The sequence below is a fragment of the Lolium perenne genome, chromosome 1 (genome assembly GCF_019359855.2).
Source record: "Lolium perenne isolate Kyuss_39 chromosome 1, Kyuss_2.0, whole genome shotgun sequence".
NCBI classification, from domain to species: Eukaryota; Viridiplantae; Streptophyta; class Magnoliopsida; order Poales; family Poaceae; genus Lolium; species Lolium perenne.
The window spans coordinates 148,154,698-148,176,544 of NC_067244.2; the positions used below are offsets into that span (position 1 = coordinate 148,154,698).

The 21,847-nt window shown below is 41.3% G+C and overlaps 1 long non-coding RNA gene across 4 annotated transcripts; it reads right to left on the minus strand.

Annotated features, from left to right (window-relative positions):
• Positions 1 to 14,755: 14,755 nt before the first annotated feature.
• Positions 14,756 to 19,445, minus strand: LOC127307263 (uncharacterized). 4 transcript variants are annotated; one of them, XR_007855367.2, is made up of 4 exons: positions 19,074 to 19,442; positions 17,965 to 18,971; positions 16,924 to 16,970; positions 14,756 to 15,974 (listed from the first exon to the last, which is right to left on the minus strand). It is a non-coding gene; the product is annotated as an uncharacterized lncRNA (long non-coding RNA). The 4 variants fall into 4 exon arrangements; XR_007855366.2 differs by having other exon boundaries at positions 14,756 to 15,697; positions 15,928 to 15,974; positions 17,965 to 19,442; XR_007855365.2 differs by having other exon boundaries at positions 17,965 to 19,442.
• Between the last annotated feature and the right edge of the window lie 2,402 nt (positions 19,446 to 21,847).

Here is a 21,847-nt window from a genome sequence, read left to right on the forward strand (position 1 = left end):
AAGAAGAGGGGACAACATGTTTTTTGCTGAGGGAGGAAATTTTCCGGACAAGCTTTTCTAAGTCCTTGACCGGCAAATCCACCGACAGGCGATCCACATCATTGTCGCCAGCATACTTCCAGATGAGATTTTTGCGAGCCTGCAGAGGCTGCACTCTGATCCTAAGGAAATACGCCGTGATTTGGATACCCGACAGTTCTTTACCGCGGGTGCTTTGGAGCTCGTGGATGCGGGTCATTAGTGCCTCCGTCGCCGTTTTCTTTTCCTCGGTAGCCTCGGCATCCCAGGAGCGGCGGCGGTAGATTTTCTCGGCACCATCAAAAGGAGGGATGTTGTCTTCAGCACATCCATGGTTCTCCTCATGGATGTACAGCCATTTTTTGCGCCACCCTTGAACTGAGTCAGGGAATTTGACATCGAAGTAATCGACATCAGGGCGAACGCAGATAACAACGCCGCCTATGTTATAGGCGACATTGGGAGAGCCATTACGGCGGCAGAAAAAGATACGCTTCCACAACGCCCAGTTAGGCTGGATGCCGAGGAAGGATTCGCAAAGAGTGATGAAGATGGAAATATGGAGGATAGAGTTGGGAGTGAGGTGATGAAGTTGCAGTCCATAAACGAAAAGCAACCCCCGAAGAAAAGGGTGAATGGGGGCAGAGAGGCCGCGGATGAGATGATCAACGAAACTAACCCGATACTCCATTGGAGGGGTTGGGTAGCTCTCTTCACTGGGGAAGCACAGCGCCTTTGGCTTCTTGCTGATTCCCAGTTTCTTCAGGAGGTTGATGTCTTGGGTCGAGATTTTGGATCTCTCCCAGTCAGCGCTCCCTAGATCTACGGAAGCCATCTTGGATTCAGGAGTGCTGTGCCTGATCAATCTGCGCGGTGGCATCAACAATGGCGCAGGAACACAATGTGAGAGTGGTTGAGTTCAGGGAGTTATGGAGCGCAAGAGGGGATTTTTGCAGAGGAGAGCAGAGGAGCGGCGCGAGCGAAAGTACTGGAGGAAGAAGATGAAGACCTTAAATAGAGGTGCGGCGAAGCGGCGAACCGTTGGATGGAAAAAGTGTGTGGCAGATGATGTACACGTGGAACAGGGGTAAAAAGTAATTTCGCCCTACAGGCGTTACAGTGCGTGCGCCAGGAAAAGCGAAGGACGTGTGTCCCCCACTTGCACGACGTGTCAATATGATGCGTAACTTGGGCCCGCAAGGCAGCGAGAGAGAACATCTCGAGATTTCCAGGAACAACGGTCGTGGCTATCATCAGCAATGATGTCACTTCAGCAAGAGAAAATTTTGACTCAACAGTTTCATAAAAAGGCGACAGCAAAAGATATTGGAGAGCCTTTGATCAAATACAAGTTTTTGATCAAATGCTCGGGGGCTACTTTGGAAAAAATGAAAAGTTCGAGAAAGACAAAATAGAAATAGTGTGATCCTATGATCAAATACAAATATTTGCTCATAGCCTCAGGGGCTACTCCCATCGGGAGCGCTGTTCGCGCACCCGAGAGATTTGAAAATTTCGGGAGAGAAAGAAAATATAGCGGCATAAGGCGTGGAGCCTACACCCAAGCACAAGTCCTTAGCTGTAGCCTCGGGGGCTACTCCCATCGGGAACGCTGTTCGCGTGCCCGATGAAATTATAAAAAAAAAGGAGAGAAAGAAAGACAGAAGAACAAGAGAGTATATTTCGAGTTATAAGTAACTCTACATATACTCCCATTGGGAGAGCAATATAAGTCATCCGTTGACTCAATAAAATGTGCCATTCCAACAGCTGAATAAGCACTCGACAATATATTCTCAGAACGCCAAAGTTGCGAACAATTTCTGAATGCCGCAAAACTTTGTGAAGGTAAGACCCCAGATCCGTTCTGTGTGGCGTGGCGTGATGACCCACAAGTATAGGGGGTGTATCGTAGTATTTTCGATAAGTAAGAATGTCGATCCCAACGAGGAGCAGAAGGTGTTGACAAGCAGTTTCGATGAAGGATTCCCTGTAAATGCTCACAGACAAGTATTCAGGGGGTTTTGATGTAACAGTTGAATAAAGTACGAGTAAGTAAAGTGCGAGAGCAACAATTGCAGCGAGTGGCCCAATCCTTTTTAGCACAAAGGACAAGCCGGTTTGTTTACTTATAATGACCAAACGTTCTCGAGGACACACGGGATTTTAGTCTAGTGCTTTCGCTACATACGGCTAAATAATCTTCATTGTTATGATAAGTGTTATGTGGGTGAACCTGTGCTAATGTACCGCCCTTCCTAGGACTAATACATACTTGTGATTATACCCCTTGCAAGCATCCGCAACTACAAGAAAGTAATTAAGAATAAATCTAACCACAGCCTTAAACTCTGAGATCCTGCTATCCCTCCTGCATCGATATACCAACGGGGGTTTAGGTTTCTGTCACTCCGGCAACCCCGCAATTGGCAAACGAGTACAAGATGCATTCCCCTAGGCCCATAAAGGTGAAGTGTCATGTAGTCGACGTTCACATGACACCACTAGAAGAATAACACCACAACTTAAATATCATAACATTGAATATTACTCAACCATAGTTCACTACTAACATTTAGACTTCACCCATGTCCTCAAGAAGTAAACGAACTACTCACGAGACATCATATGGAACATGATCAGAGGTGATATGATGATGAATAACAATCTGAACATAAACCTTGGTTCAATGGTTTCACTCAATAGCATCAACAACAAGTAGAAATCGATACCGGGAGAGTTTCCCCTATCAAACAATCAAGATCAAACCCAAATTGCTACGGCGGTCACGGTGTCCAGCGGTGGAGACGGCGGTGATGATGATGGGGATGATGATGATGGTGATGGAGATGATGTCCAACTCGATGACGGTGACGATGGCGTCGATTTCCCCCTCCCGGAGGGAATTTCCCCGGCAGATCTCAGCCCGCCGGAGAGCTCTTTTCTCTCTGGTGTTCTCCGCCCCGCAGGCGGTCAGTAACTCTTCGTGAGGTACCCTCTGTGGCTTAGGTCTTCGGGACGAAGGATTTCGCGAAGAAAAGGAGGCGAAAGGGGCTGTGGGGCCCCCACACCACAAGGTGGCGCGGCCAGGCCATGGGCCACGCCGGCCTGTGGTCTGGCCCCACCTTGGGACTTCTCAGCTCCCCCTTCTGGCTTCCTTCGTCATCTGGAAAAATAGGATTTTTGGTATAATTTCCTTCCACAGTTGATCTTCCGAAATATTGCGTTCTGACGGTGCTTTTTCCAGCAGAATCCTGGCTCCGGTGCTCGATCCTCCAATAATGATGAAACATGCAAAATAGATGAAATAACATAAGTATTGTGTCCAAATATGAAATATATCAATGAATAACAGCAAATTATGATACAAAATAGTGATGCAAATTGGACGTATCAACTCCCCCCAAGCTTAGACTTTGCTTGTCCCCAAGCGAAACTGAACTCAGTAAACAGGACCACATGTTTATGGAGTGAAGAGTCGATAAATAAAATACGGACAAGAAGCATCATATTCATTCACACAAGACATTCTAGTAAACAACTTCCTCATATAACTCAACTTGAAACAAGTATAAAGTAATCACAAATAAAGGTGCATAAGAAATCATAGTTGGTGATGGCAAACTTCGTTCTTGGTCAGAGAACAATTAACAGATTATACTTATCTCATTGAGCAGCGCTCTCATGTTAAAGTTTATATGGCACAACTTGCATACTCAATCATAATGGTCTCCTCATGATCATTGATAACTTGCAAAGCTATATTCATTCAGATAAAACTTGTACTAAACAAGGAAGAATAAAAGACATGATGAAGCAAATCACAATATAATGGTTTGATCACAACTACTCAAATGCTTGCTTGAGATGGAGGGAAATAGGTTTACTGACTCAACATAAAGTAAAAGACAGGCCCTTCGCAGAGGGAAGCAGGGATTAAATCATGTGCTAGAGCTTTTTCAGTTTTGCAATCATATAAAGAGAATAAAAGTAACATTTTGAGGGGTGTTTGTTGTTGTCAACGACCGTAGCGGTACTCTAACCCCCTTGCCAGACAACCTTCAAAGAGCGGCTCCCATATTATTTTCATTTTATGTGGCACTCCTTCCAACCTTTCTTTCACAAACCATGGCTAACCGAATCCTCGGGTGCCTGCCAACAATCTCATACCATGAAGGAGTGCCTTTTTATTTTAGTTTTATTATGATGATGACACTCCCCCCAACCTTTGCTTACACAAGCCATGCCTAACCGAATCCTTCGGGTGCCGTCCATCAATCACATACCATGGAGGAGTGTCTATTTAGTTTAATTAATTTGGGACTGGGAATCCCATTGCCAGCTCTTTTTGCAAAATTATTGGATAAGCGGATGAAGCCACTAGTCCATTGGTGAAAGTTGCCCAACAAGATTGAAAGATAAAACACCACATACTTCCTCATGAGCTATAAAACATTGACACAAATAAGAGATAATAAGTTTTGAATTGTTTAAAGGTAGCACACGAAGTATTTACTTGGAATGGCAGGAAATACCATGTAGTAGGTAGGTATGGTGGACACAAATGGCATAGGTTTGGGCTAAGGTTTGGATGCACGAGAAGTATTCCCTCTCAGTACAGGTCTTTGGCTAGCAAGGTTAATTAGCAAGCATAAGAGTCGAGGGAAACAAACAAATATACATGTGATAGAAACAATCATGCATCTTCCTTGTAAGCACAAACAATTTTAACTTCAGAATAATAAGCTATGAGCTAACAAGAAAGAAAGACAATGAAACAACTACATGTATTTCTCTTTTCTACTTAAACCTCAAAGTGTTGTTGCTATTGACCAATGCTAAGTTTGCCAAAACCAAATAGATTTATTCAATGCTCCCAAAGTGATACCAATACTAACAACAAGGTAAATCATATAATAGAGATTGCAAACTAAAATAAGATGTGCAATATGTAAATGATAAGACTTCTCATTAATATTCCATAACGATAACTCACACCAAGGGATACATAGAAAACCAACTAAAGGAGAGATACTTCCAAACTGCAACCCATCTTATATGATAACTTCCCTACTCATGATATGACACGACTTGACAGTAAAAAGTAAAAGGTAGTGATGATGTGATACCGCGGCACTCCCCCAAGCTTGGAACAAACCAAGGGGATGCCAATACCGATGATGAATTAATCTTGCGGTGATGGTGGTGATGAACTCCCGTCATCAAACTTCCAAGGAAGAGGTTCTCCATCAAGAAACGACATCTTGGTCCCGGGGATCCTGAAACTAGCAGCACGGCTTATGTATTTAAACCTGTTTTCATACTCACAGTTCTGATTCTGAACGTCGTAGAGCTGTGCTTGGAGTTTGTTGGTGGTGTCGTGAAGTGAGAGGATGTCGCCCCATAGCTTTGCGGTTTCCTTCTCGTGTTCAGCAATGAGTTCAGACACAATCTTGTGGAAGATATCCTCCTCACGCTCAGCCATCTCCTTTTATTTGAAGACCTCCTGTTCTAGCTTCTCCATCCTGTCTTCCAAGCTTCCTTCTCCTTTAGGACCCTGAACATCCTTGATCTGTAGTTCTCCCTCGACGAGCATCAACTCCTTTGGGTGCATCCTCAGCTCCTCCATGTACAAGTTGCCAACATCCTTGCGGGAGCTGTCCTTCGGAGTTTCCGACGAAGACATGATGGCTCTAGATCCGAAACAATTCCTGGCAGAAACAGCTCGAAACAAAACACGTCGAGAAAACGATATACGGACCTCCAGGGGTCCGGGGGATTATATAGCAAAAATTTCCACGACCAAAGGAAAGTACCAGATCGAACTAGAGTCGGAAAGGGGCGACGAGGCGGCCAGACCATAGGGCGGCGCGGGCCCAGGCCAGGCCGCGCCGGCCTATGGTGGCACACTCTCGTGCGTCTTTTCCACTCCGTTTCGATCTCGTAATTTTTCATATTTTCCAAAAACAGCAAAAATATTGTTCGGAAAGTAAATTGCGAACTTTTTATTACCAGTACTGTTACCTATTCAAAGTCGAGTTCTGGCAAACTGTCAACTTGTCCTTTGATGAAGGCCTCCGGTGTTTCCACTCGAATAATATCAACATCAACATTATAGGAATCACCTGAGATATAATGCTTGAGTCTTTGTCCATTTACCACTTGTGTAGCATTGCCTTGGAGAGAGCTAATTTTGATTGCTCCTGAACGATACACCTCCTCAACAACATAGGGTCCTTCCCATTTCGAGAGTAATTTCCCTGCAAAGAATCTGAGACGAGACCGATACAATAGGACTTTATCTCCAATATTAAATTCTCTTTTGATAATCCTTCTATCATGACATTTTTTAACTTTCTCTTTAAAGAGTTTAGCATTTTCATAAGCTTCACTTCTCCATTCATCTAGAGAACTCAATTGCAACAACCTCTTATTACCAGCAAGTTTAGGATCTTTATTTAATTCTCTAACAGCCCAATAAGCTTTGTGCTCTAGTTCTAAAGGTAAATGACAAGCTTTCCCATAAACCATTTTATAAGGTGACATTCCCATGGGATTTTTATAAGCAGTTCTATAAGCCCATAGTGCATCCTTCAATTTACTAGCCCAATTCTTTCTAGTTTTATTAACAGTCTTTTGCAAGATAGATTTAATCTCTCTATTTGATAATTCTACTTGCCCACTAGTTTGAGGATGATAAGCGGAAGCAATTCTATGATTAATACCATATCTAGCAAGAGTTTTTCTAAAACCACCATGAATAAAATGAGAACCTCCATCAGTTATAATATATCTAGGAACTCCAAATCTAGGAAAAATAATATCTAAAAGCATTCTTAAAGAGGTCAAACCATCAGCACTTTTTGTAGGTATGGCTTCCACCCATTTAGTAACATAATCAACAGCAACAAGTATATGAGTGTTACCTTCTGAAGAGGGAAAAGGTCCCATGAAGTCAAATCCCCAACAATCAAACGGTTCAATAACAAGAGTATAATTCATCGGCATTTCATTGCGTCTAGAGATATTACCAACCCTTTGGCATTCATCACAAGATAAAATAAACTTCCTTGCATCTTTGAAGAGAGTTGGCCAATAAAAACCTGATTGTAGAACCTTTTGCGCGGTTCTTTCTCCGGCGTGATGTCTTCCATAAGCACTACCATGGCATTTACTCAATATCTCCTGTTGTTCATATTCGGGAACACATCTTCGCATAATACCATCCACTCCTTCTTTATATAAGTGTGGGTCATCCCAGAAATAATGCCTCAAGTCATAAAAGAATTTCCTCCTTTGCTGAGCTGAAAAGGTTGGAGGCAAGTACTTGGAAACAATAAAGTTAGCATAATCAGCATACCAAGGACTGTCTCGCGAACTCACCTTTATTGCAGCCAATTGTTCATTTGGAAAACTATCATTAACAGGAACAGGATCATAAGCAATATTTTCCAATCTAGACAGATTATCAGCAACAGGATTATCAGCACCTTTCCTATCTACAATATGTAAATCAAATTCTTGCAACAGAAGTACCCATCTAATAAGCCTAGGCTTAGCATCTTTCTTTTGCATAAGGTATCTGATTGCAGCATGATCAGTATGAATAGTAACTTTTGAATCAACAATATAAGATCTAAACTTATCACAAGCAAAGACTACAGCTAACAATTCCTTTTCAGTAGTAGCATAATTTCTTTGAGCAGCATCAAGAGTTTTACTAGCATAATGAATAACATTCAGTTTTTTATTTACCCGCTGTCCAAGAACAGCGCCTACAGCAAAATCACTAGCATCACGCATAATTTCAAATGGTAAGTTCCAATCAGGAGGTTCAACTATAGGAGCAGTTGTTAAGGCTTTCTTAAGAGTTTCAAAAGCTTCCTTACAATCGTCATCAAAAACAAAAGGTACGTCTTTTTGAAGAAGATTAGTAAGAGGCTTTGAAATCTTGGAGAAATCTTTAATAAACCTCCTATAAAACCCAGCATGACCAAGAACACTACGAATACCTTTAACATCCCTGGGATAGGGCATCTTCTCAATTGCTTCAACTTTAGCTCTATCAACTTCAATACCTCTCTCGGAAATTTTATGTCCCAATACAATTCCTTCATTAACCATAAAGTGGCATTTCTCCCAATTAAGAACAAGGTTAGTTTCTTCACATCTCTGCAAAACTTTATCGAGGTTCCGCAAGCAATTATCAAAAGAATTCCCATAGACAGAAAAATCATCCATGAATACCTCTACAATACTCTCGCAAAAACCATGAAAAATAGCAGACATGCATCTTTGAAAAGTAGCAGGAGCATTACACAAACCAAAAGGCATACGTCTATAAGCATAAGTTCCATAGGGACAAGTGAAAGTGATTTTCTCTTGATCTTTAGTTTTAACAGCAATTTGTGAAAATCCAGAATAATCATCAAGAAAACAAAAATGAGTATTTTTAGATAACCTTTCTAACATTTGATCAATAAAAGGCAAAGGGTAATGATCTTTCTTAGTAACCTTATTAACTTTTCAATAATCAATGCACATTCTATAACCTACAACTACTCTTTGAGGTATGAGCTCATCATTATCATTAGGCACAACAGTCATTCCTCCTTTCTTAGGAACACAATGCACAGGACTAACCCATCTACTATCAGCAATAGGATATATAATACCAGCTTCAAGAAGTCGTAATACCTCATTTCTTACCACATCCTTCATCTTGGGAATTAGACGACGCTGAGGTTCAACAACAGGCTTCGCATCATCTTCCATATTGATGGCGTGTTGGCAAATAAAGGGAGAAATCCCCTTCAAATCATCAAGAGTGTAGCCAATAGCGCCTCGGTGTTTCTTCAATATTTCCAATAGCCTTTCTTCTTCAAACTCTGTAAGCTTAGAACTAATAATAACAGGATATATTTTCTTATCATCAATATGAGCATATTTAAGATTATCAGGCAAAGGTTTTAAATCAAAGACAGGATCTTCCTTCGGTGGCGGTGTTGTACCCAGATCTTCCACCGGTAAATCATGCTTGAGAATAGGTTGGCGAAGAAAAATTTCTTCAAGCTCATCTCTTTCTTTCCTAAAAACTTCACTCTCGCTATTCTCCAAGTGTTGCTGCAAAGGATTAGTAGGAACAAGAACAATAGATGCACACTGTTCCATTTTAAAATCATTACTAGGCAAATCAGCTTTATAAGGAGTTTTGGTAAATTTAGAGAAGTTAAACTCATATGATTCACCAGCAAATTTGGTCAAAATTTTCTCTTTCTTGCAATCTATAATAGCTCCACAAGTATTTAGAAAAGGTCTACCAAAAATAATAGGACAATAATCACTAGCAGCAGAACCAAGTACCAAAAAGTCAGCAGGATATTTAATCTTACCACATAGAACTTCCACATCTCGAACAATACCAATTGGAGAAATAGTTTCTCTATTAGCCAGCTGAATAACCACATCAATATCTTCAAGTTCACAAGAACCAATTTCGTGCATAATCTCCGTGTAGAGCTCATAAGGAATAGCACTAATACTTGCACCAATATCACATAAACCATAATAGCAATGATCACCAATTCTAACAGATAGCATAGGAACACTAGCTTGCTTGGGTTTATTAGGATGTGAAACAATATTAGAAGCATCTTCACAGAAAATAATATGACCTTCCTCCAAATTTTCAGTCACAAGATCTTTAACTATTGCAACAGCAGGTTCAACTTTTATTTGTTCTTCAGGTTCTATAGGTTTCTTTTCACTTTTATGAACCGCACTATTTATAACAGAGTACTCCTTCATTTTAGCAGGGAAAGGAGTTTTTTCAATATAAGCTTCAGGAATAACATGATCAACAGTTTCAACTACAACGCATTTATTAATAGATGAATCAATTTTATCTTTATACGGTTCATGATACTTATCAAAATTCTTCTTAGGCAATTCATAATGAGAGGCAAAAGCTTTATAAAGATTTGCAGCAACTTGAGAATCAAGACCATAAGTAGCACTCATATTACGAAATTTATCAGTATCCATAAAAGCTTCAATGCATTTGTAATCATAATTTATACCTGATTCTCTATCTTTGTCGATCTCCCATCCTTCAGTATTTTCCTGGATCCGATTAAGAAGGTCCCTTTTAAACTCTTCCTTATTACGCGTGAATGATCCAGAACAAGAAGTATCCAGCAAGGTCTTGTCTTCAAAAGAAAGTCTTGCATAGAAATTATCAATAATAACATTACCAGGAAGCTCATGAATGGGGCATTTGAGCATTAAAGACTTCAATCTCCCCCAAGCTTGGGCAATACTCTCTCCATCATGAGGCCAAAAATTATATATGCGATTCCGATCCTTGTGAATTTCACTTGGAGGATAGAACTTAGAATAAAACCGGGGCACAATATCATTCCATTCAAGAGAATCCCCATTATCCAGTAATTTATACCAATGCGCCGCTTTACCAGACAGCGATATAGAGAATAGTTTCTTCCTCACTTCATCCATAGCAATACCTGCACACTTGAATAAACCGCATAATTCATGCAAGAACAATAAATGATCTCCAGGGTGGACAGTTCCATCCCCTGTATAACGGTTATTCACTACGCGTTCAATAATTTTCATAGGTATTTTGTATGGTATCTCTTCTTTACCTGGCGCCTCATCCACTACCTTTGCAGTAGTAGCGGATCTCCCAAATAAACATTCGAGAGAAGATCTCTCCATAATGAATTATGGCAGCAGGCAGAAATAAAATCAGCACAAACAGTAGATATTTCCCTTACCAATTCCACTTACCAATAGCGCTTCACTCCCCGGCAACGGCGCCAGAAAATAGTCTTGATGACCCACAAGTATAGGGGGTGTATCGTAGTATTTTCGATAAGTAAGAATGTCGATCCCAACGAGGAGCAGAAGGTGTTGACAAGCAGTTTCGATGAAGGATTCCCTGTAAATGCTCACAGACAAGTATTCAGGGGGTTTTGATGTAACAGTTGAATAAAGTACGAGTAAGTAAAGTGCGAGAGCAACAATTGCAGTGAGTGGCCCAACCCTTTTTAGCACAAAGGACAAGCCGGTTTGTTTACTTATAATGACCAAACGTTCTCGAGGACACACGGGATTTTAGTCTAGTGCTTTCGCTACATACGGCTAAATAATCTTCATTGTTATGATAAGTGTTATGTGGGTGAACCTGTGCTAATGTACCGCCCTTCCTAGGACTAATACATACTTGTGATTATACCCCTTGCAAGCATCCGCAACTACAAGAAACTAATTAAGAATAAATCTAACCACAGCCTTAAACTCTGAGATCCTGCTATCCCTCCTGCATTGATATACCAACGGGGGTTTAGGTTTCTGTCACTCCGGCAACCCCTCAATTGGCAAACGAGTACAAGATGCATTCCCCTAGGCCCATAAAGGTGAAGTGTCATGTAGTCGACGTTCACATGACACCACTAGAAGAATAACACCACAACTTAAATATCATAACATTGAATATTACTCAACCATAGTTCACTACTAACATTTAGACTTCACCCATGTCCTCAAGAACTAAACGAACTACTCACGAGACATCATATGGAACATGATCAGAGGTGATATGATGATGAATAACAATCTGAACATAAACCTTGGTTCAATGGTTTCACTCAATAGCATCAACAACAAGTAGAAATCGATACCGGGAGAGTTTCCCCTAACAAACAATCAAGATCAAACCCAAATTGCTACGGCGGTGACGGTGTCCAGCGGTGGAGACGGCGGTGATGATGGTGGGGATGATGATGATGGTGATGGAGATGATGTCCAGCTCGATGACGGTGACGATGGCGTCGATTTCCCCCTCCCGGAGGGAATTTCCCCGGCGGATCTCAGCCCGTCGGAGAGCTCTTTTCTCTCTGGTGTTCTCCGCCCCGCAGAGGCAGCTGTAACTCTTCGTGAGGTACCCTCTGTGGCTTAGGTCTTCGGGACGAAGGATTTCGCGAAGAAAAGGAGGCGAAAGGGGCTGTGGGGCCCCCACACCACAAGGTGGCGCGGCCAGGCCATGGGCCGCGCCGGCCTGTGGTCTGGCCCCACCTTGGGCCTTCTCAGCTCCCCCTTCTGGCTTCCTTCGTCATCTGGAAAAATAGGATTTTTGGTATAATTTCCTTCCACAGTTGATCTTCCGAAATATTGCGTTCTGACGGTGCTTTTTCCAGCAGAATCCTGGCTCCGGTGCTCGATCCTCCAATAATGATGAAACATGCAAAATAGATGAAATAACATAAGTATTGTGTCCAAATATGAAATATATCAATGAATAACAGCAAATTATGATACAAAATAGTGATGCAAATTGCACGTATCATGGCGCCGTCTCTGACGTCGGTTTGCTACTTTTATCCGTATCAACAGATACGAAGAAAAATCCTAACGGACGCGTTAGGTACCCGATAAATATGACTGGGACTCGACAGAATGGTAAGACCTTAAGCGGCACCTGTCGAAGTTTGCACCAGTATCCCGAGATCATGTCCAGGGACGTGATCTTAAAGTAGGTTTTTTCGGATTGCCACTAGAGCAGTTAACTAGTACATGATCCGTCAGATGAACTAGCCCCAACTACTATTATCCCTGTACAATATAGAAATTCATATGAAGAAATATAGAGAAGTTTAAAGTTGTCGAGTAAATATAAACAGTGGAGATTTTTCCTGATTCTAGGATTCAAGCAAAATCTCGGGGGCTACTGACATAGGCACCCCCAATGGGCCTGCCGAAGATAGTACCTGGGGTTTACTGAAGGCCCACGACTCGAAGAATAAGAAGAATCGGAAGCCCAAGTTGTTATTAAGGAAAGCTAGAGTTGTATTAGGAGATAATATTTGTAATCTTGCGGGATGAGTTGGAAACCCTCACGGACTCTGTAACTTGTACAATACGAATCCCTCGGCTCCACCTCCTATATAAGGGGGAGTCGAGGGACAAAGAAAGCATCGAATCATTGTCTCACAAACCCTAGTTTTCATATTGTCGAATACTTTTCGGCTGAAACCTTCGAGATCTACTTGCCCTCTACTTCCAACTAAACCCTAGTCTACAACCCGTAGGCATTGACAAGTTAATCCCTTGTCACTTAGTACAATGAGGTCAACCTAGGTTTGACCAAACACTCAAAATTCCAGCCCTAATCATGGTATGAAATTCTTAGAAATTTGAAAGAATTTACATACTCGATTCATTTTTTATTTATTTCTTTCTTACTTTCTTCGTATGGAGACTCCATGTTAAAGGTGGGAAACGTTTGTAAACAAATATCCTTCACTATGTGTGATCACTAATTCGTATTTAAAATATTTTATAGTTTTTAATACCCATACTGAAAATTCTGTGCCTGCCCATCCGTCATGCGTGGGACCCATGTCAAAGTAATGGGAAAGTGGACTACATGCACGAATCCACTTTTTCACACGCACGCGTCACACAGAGGAACCCAAACGGCAGCACCTACTGTATATCCATCGGCCCCATCGTCTCTCCCACCCGCAACTTCTATTCCCCAATCTCTGGGGAAAAACCCTGCTTGCACCTCCACCAGCGCACCACCGACCTCCCCTTCCACCGAAGATCCCGAAGATGAAGCGTGTTCGCGGAGACGAGCCGGAGGCGAGTGCGAGCGTCAACGTCGACAGAGGCGAAGGCGATGCTCCGGTACTAGTCGACGCCACGGAGGCGGGATCTTCTTCCGGAACTAGAGCCGCTCTTCGCCGCGCCGTGACCGTGGAGGGCTCCGCCCAACCGGCCGTGGTCGCCGTCGCTGAGGAGGCCAAGGGAGACGTCCTCGCTCCCGCGGCACAAGCAGATGACCAGGGCTTCGATCCGAAGGACCCGTACTACCGCGACTCCAAGCAGTACCGTGAGCTATATGGCCCCAGAGAGTGCGACGAGTTCGAAGAGGAGGCCTCCGACAACTGCAGCGAGGTACTCTACTATTCCGATTGATCCCCTGTTTTTCTTGATCTTAATGTTCACCATAGGGTTTGCTCATAGGGTAGATTGATTTGCCCTGTCTGCTACTTCTTGTACAAATTGATGATTCTGGGGTTCTTACTCATCTGATTTATGGTTTGTAGTTACTAGATTTGTAATATTTGATGCACATCTTGATTCAACTATACCAAAGTATCAACCAAATGATTTATGGTACCATGAATATTCATGCATGTTTCAAATTAGTAGATGACACTTATCTTAATTAGGTCATGATTCCTTGTGTGTGACGAATCATACCTGCTTAGTGTAATGCTCACTGCATTTCAAACTTAAATTCATCCGAATATGAACATACCAGAGTGATTATGATTACAAGAATTATATTATAGGTACTATTAATTGATCTGATCCATGGATTTTATAATCACCATTTGTCTTAAACTGGTGCTTATTTATACGATGAAACCATAGTGTGTACATCATTTTTATTTAGGGAACAAATGAATGATCAGATGCATGTAATTTATGACCACCATTTTTCTTGAATTCCTGCTTATTGACGTCATGAATCCATAGTGTTTTATGAATCAGTACATCTTCAAGGAACAAATGATTGATCCCTAATCCATGAAATTTATAATCACCATTTTCTCTTAAATTGGTGCTTAGTTATATCTATTATATATTAAAAGTACATTACGGGGTCACCAAAAATTAGAGAAATCGCTAGAAAATACCACAAAAATCAGAAACATCTGTCCGTTAATTAAGCTAATTAGGCAATCATTACCGTTTGATCTCCATAATAGTTAATTGACATCAGATTTCAATAGAATTACCCACCAATGCCCTACATTAGTTTTCATCGTACCCCTTCGGTGTCCTGTCTGGCTAATAGAAGTTAGCGATCAAAATCAAAACCTAAAAAAAATACACGACCTCCCCTCATGTCACCACGTCCTCACGTACGCCGCCGTACATGCCTTCGCATGCTCCACCGGCCGGCCGGCCGGCCAACCTCCTCCAATTGCAGCACATGGGTGGCTAATATTTCAATCTTGATTTGCCTCATTGACGGAACAGAGTTAACATAACTCCACTATACATAGAGCCCTCCAAGAGCTAGGTACCAATCTAAGACATGTTTCATGGAGACATCCCAAATTTATGCCTTGGTCTCAGGAACCGGACTTCAACATCGTCAATGATGCATGCTTCCCAGTCCCAATCCTCGGCGCCATACAGATCTTGACGAGATCTCTCAACCCGATCTTTGGGTTCTCAGGGAAGAACAACAATGATGCAGTCTTCCTTGCAGGTCCTCACGCACGCGGTCGTCCGCACCCTTGAGTTCGTCTTGATGTTCTGAAACGGCCGGCCGGCTGACTGTGATGACATGCAGATGTAAGTGCGTATGGACTTGAAGCTGAGGCAGACCAGTACCGGCGACGACACATCTGCGATCTTCATGACCCCAGAGGCCGAGCGAACTTGCCCCATGTGATCTGCGACTATCTCTGCAAAGAAGTGCAATGGCATGTCAGCCAAAAGTGTTAATTCAAAAATCGGATGACCTTCTACTTACTACTAATCTCTTTCAAAGATATTCCTTGGAGCCCTAGCACTCGAAACCGTAACCAAAGTTTCAATTTCTGTCTCCGTGAGTCTTGCAACATAGTTTTAGTCTCTACAAAAGTAGCAAACAGTTAATTCATTCTGCATCTGGAGGTAAAAATAGTATATTAGTAGTTAGCAACTATTCTGACAGGGATTTATGTGCTTTAGATCAGTATGATTTGTCTTTTCCTGTTGGGTCTAGAGACGTCTCTAGCAATATATCTTCGGAAGTATTACATTTTCTCTTATTTTGTAGGTTTGTATTCTGCAACCAAAGGTACAAGCATGAGGATAACATACCATGGTTTTATTGGTGATGTGAGCACTCTGGAGTCTGGAATTTGGCCCTGTCAATGAAGGGCATTGTTATTTTAATTGCTTCTTCACTAGGTATACAAAATATCGCCATATTAATTCAAATGATCATGGTTGCTAGAGACATCACGTGCTTTGTTTCATGATAGTTATCACAACTAAGGTGTTATCTAGGGTGTTCTTTTTCTCCGATTACTCCCAGGGATAGCACATGCAGATAATTTTTTCTTCTTTCCAACAGAATTTCTGATGTAAAGTTTAATTAGGAACAAAGATATATGTTTTTCCAATGATGCATAACAAAATAAAAGAATTTAGCTTGCAAGTTTTCCTCCATTAGCATCTGATTTCTCGATTCTTCACTAGGTATACAAAATATCGCCATATTAATTCAAATGATCATGGTTGCTAGAGACATCACTTGCTTTCTTTCATGATAGCTCTCATAGCTAAGGTGTTATCTAGGATGTTCTTTTTCTCTGATTACTCCTAGCGATAGCACATGCATATAGTTTTTTCTTCTTTCCAACAGAATTTCTGTAAAGTTTAATTAGGAACAAAGATATATGTTTTTCTAATGATGCATAAAAAATAAAAGAATTTATGTTGCAAGTTTTCCTCCATTAGCATCTGATTTCTCGATCAAACTACACCATAATGTAACTTTTGTGATTGCAAAAATAAGAACATTTTATATGGACAGGAATTATGGTGGAAGACATATTTAAACGATAAAAATGTGTTTTAGTCTCTACCAAAGTAGCAAACAGTTGATTCGTTCTGCATCTGGAGGTAAAAATAGTATATTAGTAGCTAGGAACTATTCTGACAGGGATTTGTTTGCTTTAGTTCAGTATGATTTGTCTTTTCCTGTTGGGTCTAGAGACGTCTCTAGCAATATATCTTCGGAAGTATTACATTTTCTCTTATTTTGTAGGTTTGTATTCTGCAACCAAAGGTACAAGCATGAGGATAACATACCATGGTTTTATTCGTGATGTGAGCACTCTAGAGTCTCGAATTTGGCCCTGTCAATGAAAGGCATTGTTATTTTAATTGCTTCTTCACTAGGTATACAAAATATCGCAATATTAGTTCAAATGATCATGGTTGCTAGAGACATCACGTGCTTTGTTTCATGATAGTTATCATAGCTAAGGTGTTATCTAGGATGTTCTTTTTCTCCGATTACTCCTAGCGATAGCACATGCAGATAGTTGTTTCTTCTTTCCAACAGAATTTCTGATGTAAAGTTTAATTAGGAACAAATATATCTGTTTTTCTAATGATGCATAACAAAATAAAAGAATTTAGGTTGCAATTTTTCCTCCATTAGCATCTGATTTCTCGATCAAACTACACCATCATGTGACTATTGTGATTGCAAAAACAAGAACATTTTATATGGAAAGGAATTATGGTGGAAGACATATTTAAACGATGAAAATGCATGTGAGTTCTCACTATATATAAATAAGGTAGCATTATTAGTAGCGTCGTGTGGTATTGCATCCTTTCTTCTACAGGGAGGTAGAAATACTCACTCAATGTTCCAGATCACACTGATCCTTATAGAAGAGTCAAAATGTCACATCGGACAATGTACACACTTGGCAAAACTTTTAAAAATACATCGCTAATACTATTGTATGAGGCATAGTCAATCGACAGAACTCTAAGGGATATATTAAGCATAAAAGTGACAACAGTAGCGAGTGACCATTCGGTGGAACTGGTCATATATCGGAGTGCAGTTCAAAGGTAAAGAATGATTTTATGCTATACAGCATGTGCAAGAATATTGGGATTTATATTACTGAAAGTACTATTGATGATTTCTGCTATTTTGCGGACTTGGTTTTACTGGATTCTTGGCATGGAATCCTTGGTGGCGACTTCTTTATAAGGAATCCAATTAATAGAATGTTTCTTTTAATATATATGTGTATATGCTCAAAAGCGAATAGAGGAAAGTGACTAAATAGAAGGGAACATGTACTATTCATATTAAATTTTTTATACCTCTCAGTGATATAAGACTGGCCCGTAGTGAAGGAGTTGTATCCTCATATTGGCAGGTTTAATTACAATACTTATCTTTTGTCCTTCCTGTAATCACAAAATCTTCATTGGTATCAAGTTAGTACACGCTTGATATAGCTAATAGGATATGCTCCAGCTCCGTTTCACAATTTGTTGCTAGAAATACTTTGAGTGCTAAATAAGTGTTCCACAGTCCATTCACTTTGTTCGCAGAGATTTTCTTTTTTCTCGCATAATGAGAGCGAGAGAACAAATCAGATGGAGTTAGTTTCATAAAATTTGATACTCTCCCCGTCTCATTAAATATCTTAGATTTGTTTAAATTTGGATGTATGTAGACACCAAATAGTGTATAGATTCATTCAATTTTGGACAAATCTAATACATCTATCATGGGACGGAGGGAGTACTTCATATGTAGTTATTTTCCTCCACGATTCTGTCTCATTCGAAATGTGTTGCTTAATTTTTTTGTTGCGGGTTTAATATTAATAAAATGACAGCCGCAATCAGCTATACTGGAATATGAAACCACTAACCCAATATTAGTAACAAAAAGGGTTCTCATAATTGAACAATTGAATTTTGCATACGTTTTCCCTTTCTAATTACCAAAAATCTATTCTTTCTAAAATAGATGGATAGAAGTCAGGAAATTCATATCTGGCTGAGACAATTTTAGGGCAGATCTATCCATGTACTGTGAAACTTTTGGTGCAGATAAAAAAAACAACTTTCTGTATACATGGAGAATCCTAAATATCAAGCTTATGGCCTCGAATCTAAATAATATTAACATTTTGGCATCTAAATAATACAGGGAGAATCCTGAATAATGGAGTCATACAGGTAAGCAGTCAAACCTATGACAGAGAATGACTAATATTAACATTTTGGCATCTTTATATATGACATGAGCAAAACCAAAACAAAAAAATGCTCACTGAACGTAGGAGAACCATGTGAAGCTCAAACTGAGATTGAATCTACAAAAGAAGATGAGAGAAAAGGGAAAAGAGCATCGTTTGATATCACAACATAATACTCTCATTGCAGAATGGAAATAAGAAAGGAATAGAGGCCAGTACCAATTCTTGACAGCGTCCTCGCCGATGCACAACAACGCTAGACACCAGTCTCTCTATCTTCTGTAGGTACACGACCGGCAGAATGCCGGCCATTAGCCCCAATAATCGCCGCAAAACTTGAGCCCCTGGTCCGCCCGAAAGGTCCTCATCGGCTCACACTCTTCCGGCCGGCCGGCATGATCCTCCAAATCAAGATGTAGTACCTATTTATCCAATTGAAGCTCCATTTGTACGCGAGGGAGAGAATTCGCGATCTAATTTTGGCGAATTCCTAGGAGCGGAGAGAACCTTTTTCCTTTCTACACTACTACTAGACAAGACAAGATGGGAGCGGAGACTTCCTCACTGGAGACCAGTGCCAGACAGAAAAAATAAAAGGAACGGTCAGCTCTGGCCTGCGGTGAAAAAAGAGGACGTTTCATTGAAGAAACGTCAAAGAAAATTATACTGCTAACTACATCTTCATATATAAGCCTAATACGTACTGCAAAACAAATAACTTGATCAAAATTTGGAAACTCTTTCAAATTGAAGTCAACAGTATATTTTTGGTTACATAAAATTCATATTTATTTTATCAAATTATTAGTTAAAGTTTTGCCTCAAAATACGTGATAGCCCTATATATATATAAAGGGAAACTATGGTTTATCTCCTAGCAAGTCAATTAATAAAAAGATGTTCCACAATTACCATTGCACCACACGCACAAAGACATAAATTTTGGTCAAAAATAGCAAAGACCTAATTTAAAACATCTCAAAATATTTTACACAGATACATTGGATTAGATAAAATTAAAATTACAAGTAATATAAAATACTTAAATATATTTAAAAAGCATTAAAAAAAATAAAATACCCTCTGAAGTTTACTTATGACCGGAATGCTTATTATGCTATCTAGATTTGTATTTATTTAATAGATAATAAAAGAAAAGAAGAAAAAAGAGCATCAAAGTGTCGCCCGCGCATGTGCGCGGGCCACCCTACTAGTTACTGAAATAATGATTGGACTACCCATGAACAATTTCTGACAACAGTTTAAATTGGTGATTATTTATATTAGTGAACTAATTATCTATGGTTGGATCTGGATCATAAATGTTGATTCTACATGATGATTAATTCTTAATAATGTTCATAAAAAAATATTTAATGCTTGAATTGTATTTCAGTTAATTTCCTTCTCTCACTTCTTCTTTACTTTCAAATCCTCAGGAAGACTCTGAGGACATTGACAGCGACAAGGAGGACCGGGACCGGAAGAGCCGCTTCGTTCTGAAGAAGCTGAAGACTGGCCAGATCCCTTTCTGCCGGAACAGTAAGCCTTATTGCCCATTCTGCGGCAGGGTTTTGCCGAAGGATATTGAGAGTCTGATCCAGCACGCGACGGAAGTTGGAAAAGGTAGCGCGCACAAGCACAAGGCTGCTAGCAAGGCGAAGCACGCTGCCTTTGGCAAGTTCCTCAGGGACTACGTCAAGACTGGCCTCATCCCGCACGTCGGTCCAGCTGTTGGCCCTCATGTTCTCCACTAAATTTAGTTTCTGTTTAGTTGTTCCCCTGGAGGTTCATGGTTAAACTATGTCATGTTTCAAAGACTATGTTCTACTTTTGTTATTTGGAACATGGGCAATCATACCCAGTTGTTTAAGACTATGTCATGTTTATATGTTGCGGATGAAGCCTGGTGTTCAGGGGGGTACGTGAGCACGTCTTACCTGTCCAACACGTGTCTAACACCGTTTGGGAAAGCGTTAAGTCGGGGAACTGCATGCGGCGGCCTCGACCTGTCCAACATGTGCCGCCCGAATCTCCTCTCTCATCTAAATCACATCGCACCTTATCCTTTCCCTTATTCCCTCACGACCTCACCTCTCCTCCATCCACACAATCCACCTCTCTCTCATCCAACTTACAGCGATGAAAAGCTCGCGGTCGACGCCCATCTCCGTTCCTCGGGGGCGGACTCGATCCCTTGCCGCCGCCCTTCCTTCCACATCGCCGCCCTTCGCCGCGGCCGAGTGGAGGCCGCCGCACGCCTCATCCTCCTCATCCCGTCGCCCCCTCTGCCCCGTTTTGTGCCGCTCCGGCGTGGTTCCGGCAGCTGCAGAGGAGGCTGAGTTGGAGCGGACGAGATGCACCGCGGCCTCTCTGATGCGTGCACGTTGGCAGCGGTGGCGGCGGAAGGCACCTCCTCGCGTCGATGCGGGGCGGCTCCAGGACTCGGTGTTCATTGTCGAGGCTTGCCTCAGCGACCGCGGAGCCATCACCTGCTCCGGTTCACGCGCCCTGGCCGACGGCGGCGAGGAGCTCGCTCTCGACGCGGCGCAGCGCCCGCTACCGCTTGCCGCCGCTCGTCGGAGAAAATTGATGCACACAGACAGCGGAGGGGCGGAGCTCGACGCGGAATCGATCCCCTCGAGCACCTCTCAAATCGATGCGGAAGAGATGCCCCGCAGAATCGGCTGGGGAAACAAAAAAATTCTACTAGATGAGGCTGGCTTGATGCGGAGCTCGATGTGTATTCGGTTACATCCTCATCTCACCAATCCCAGATTTTGGGGCAACTCTGATGGGGAAATGACTACCCATGAACAATTTCTGACAACAGTTTAAATTGGTGCTTATTTATATTAGTGAACTAATTATCTATGGTTGGATCTGGATCATAAATGTTGATTCTACATGATGATTAATTCTTAATAATGTTCATAAAAAAATATTTAATGCTTGAATTGTATTTCAGTTAATTTCCTTCTCTCACTTCTTCT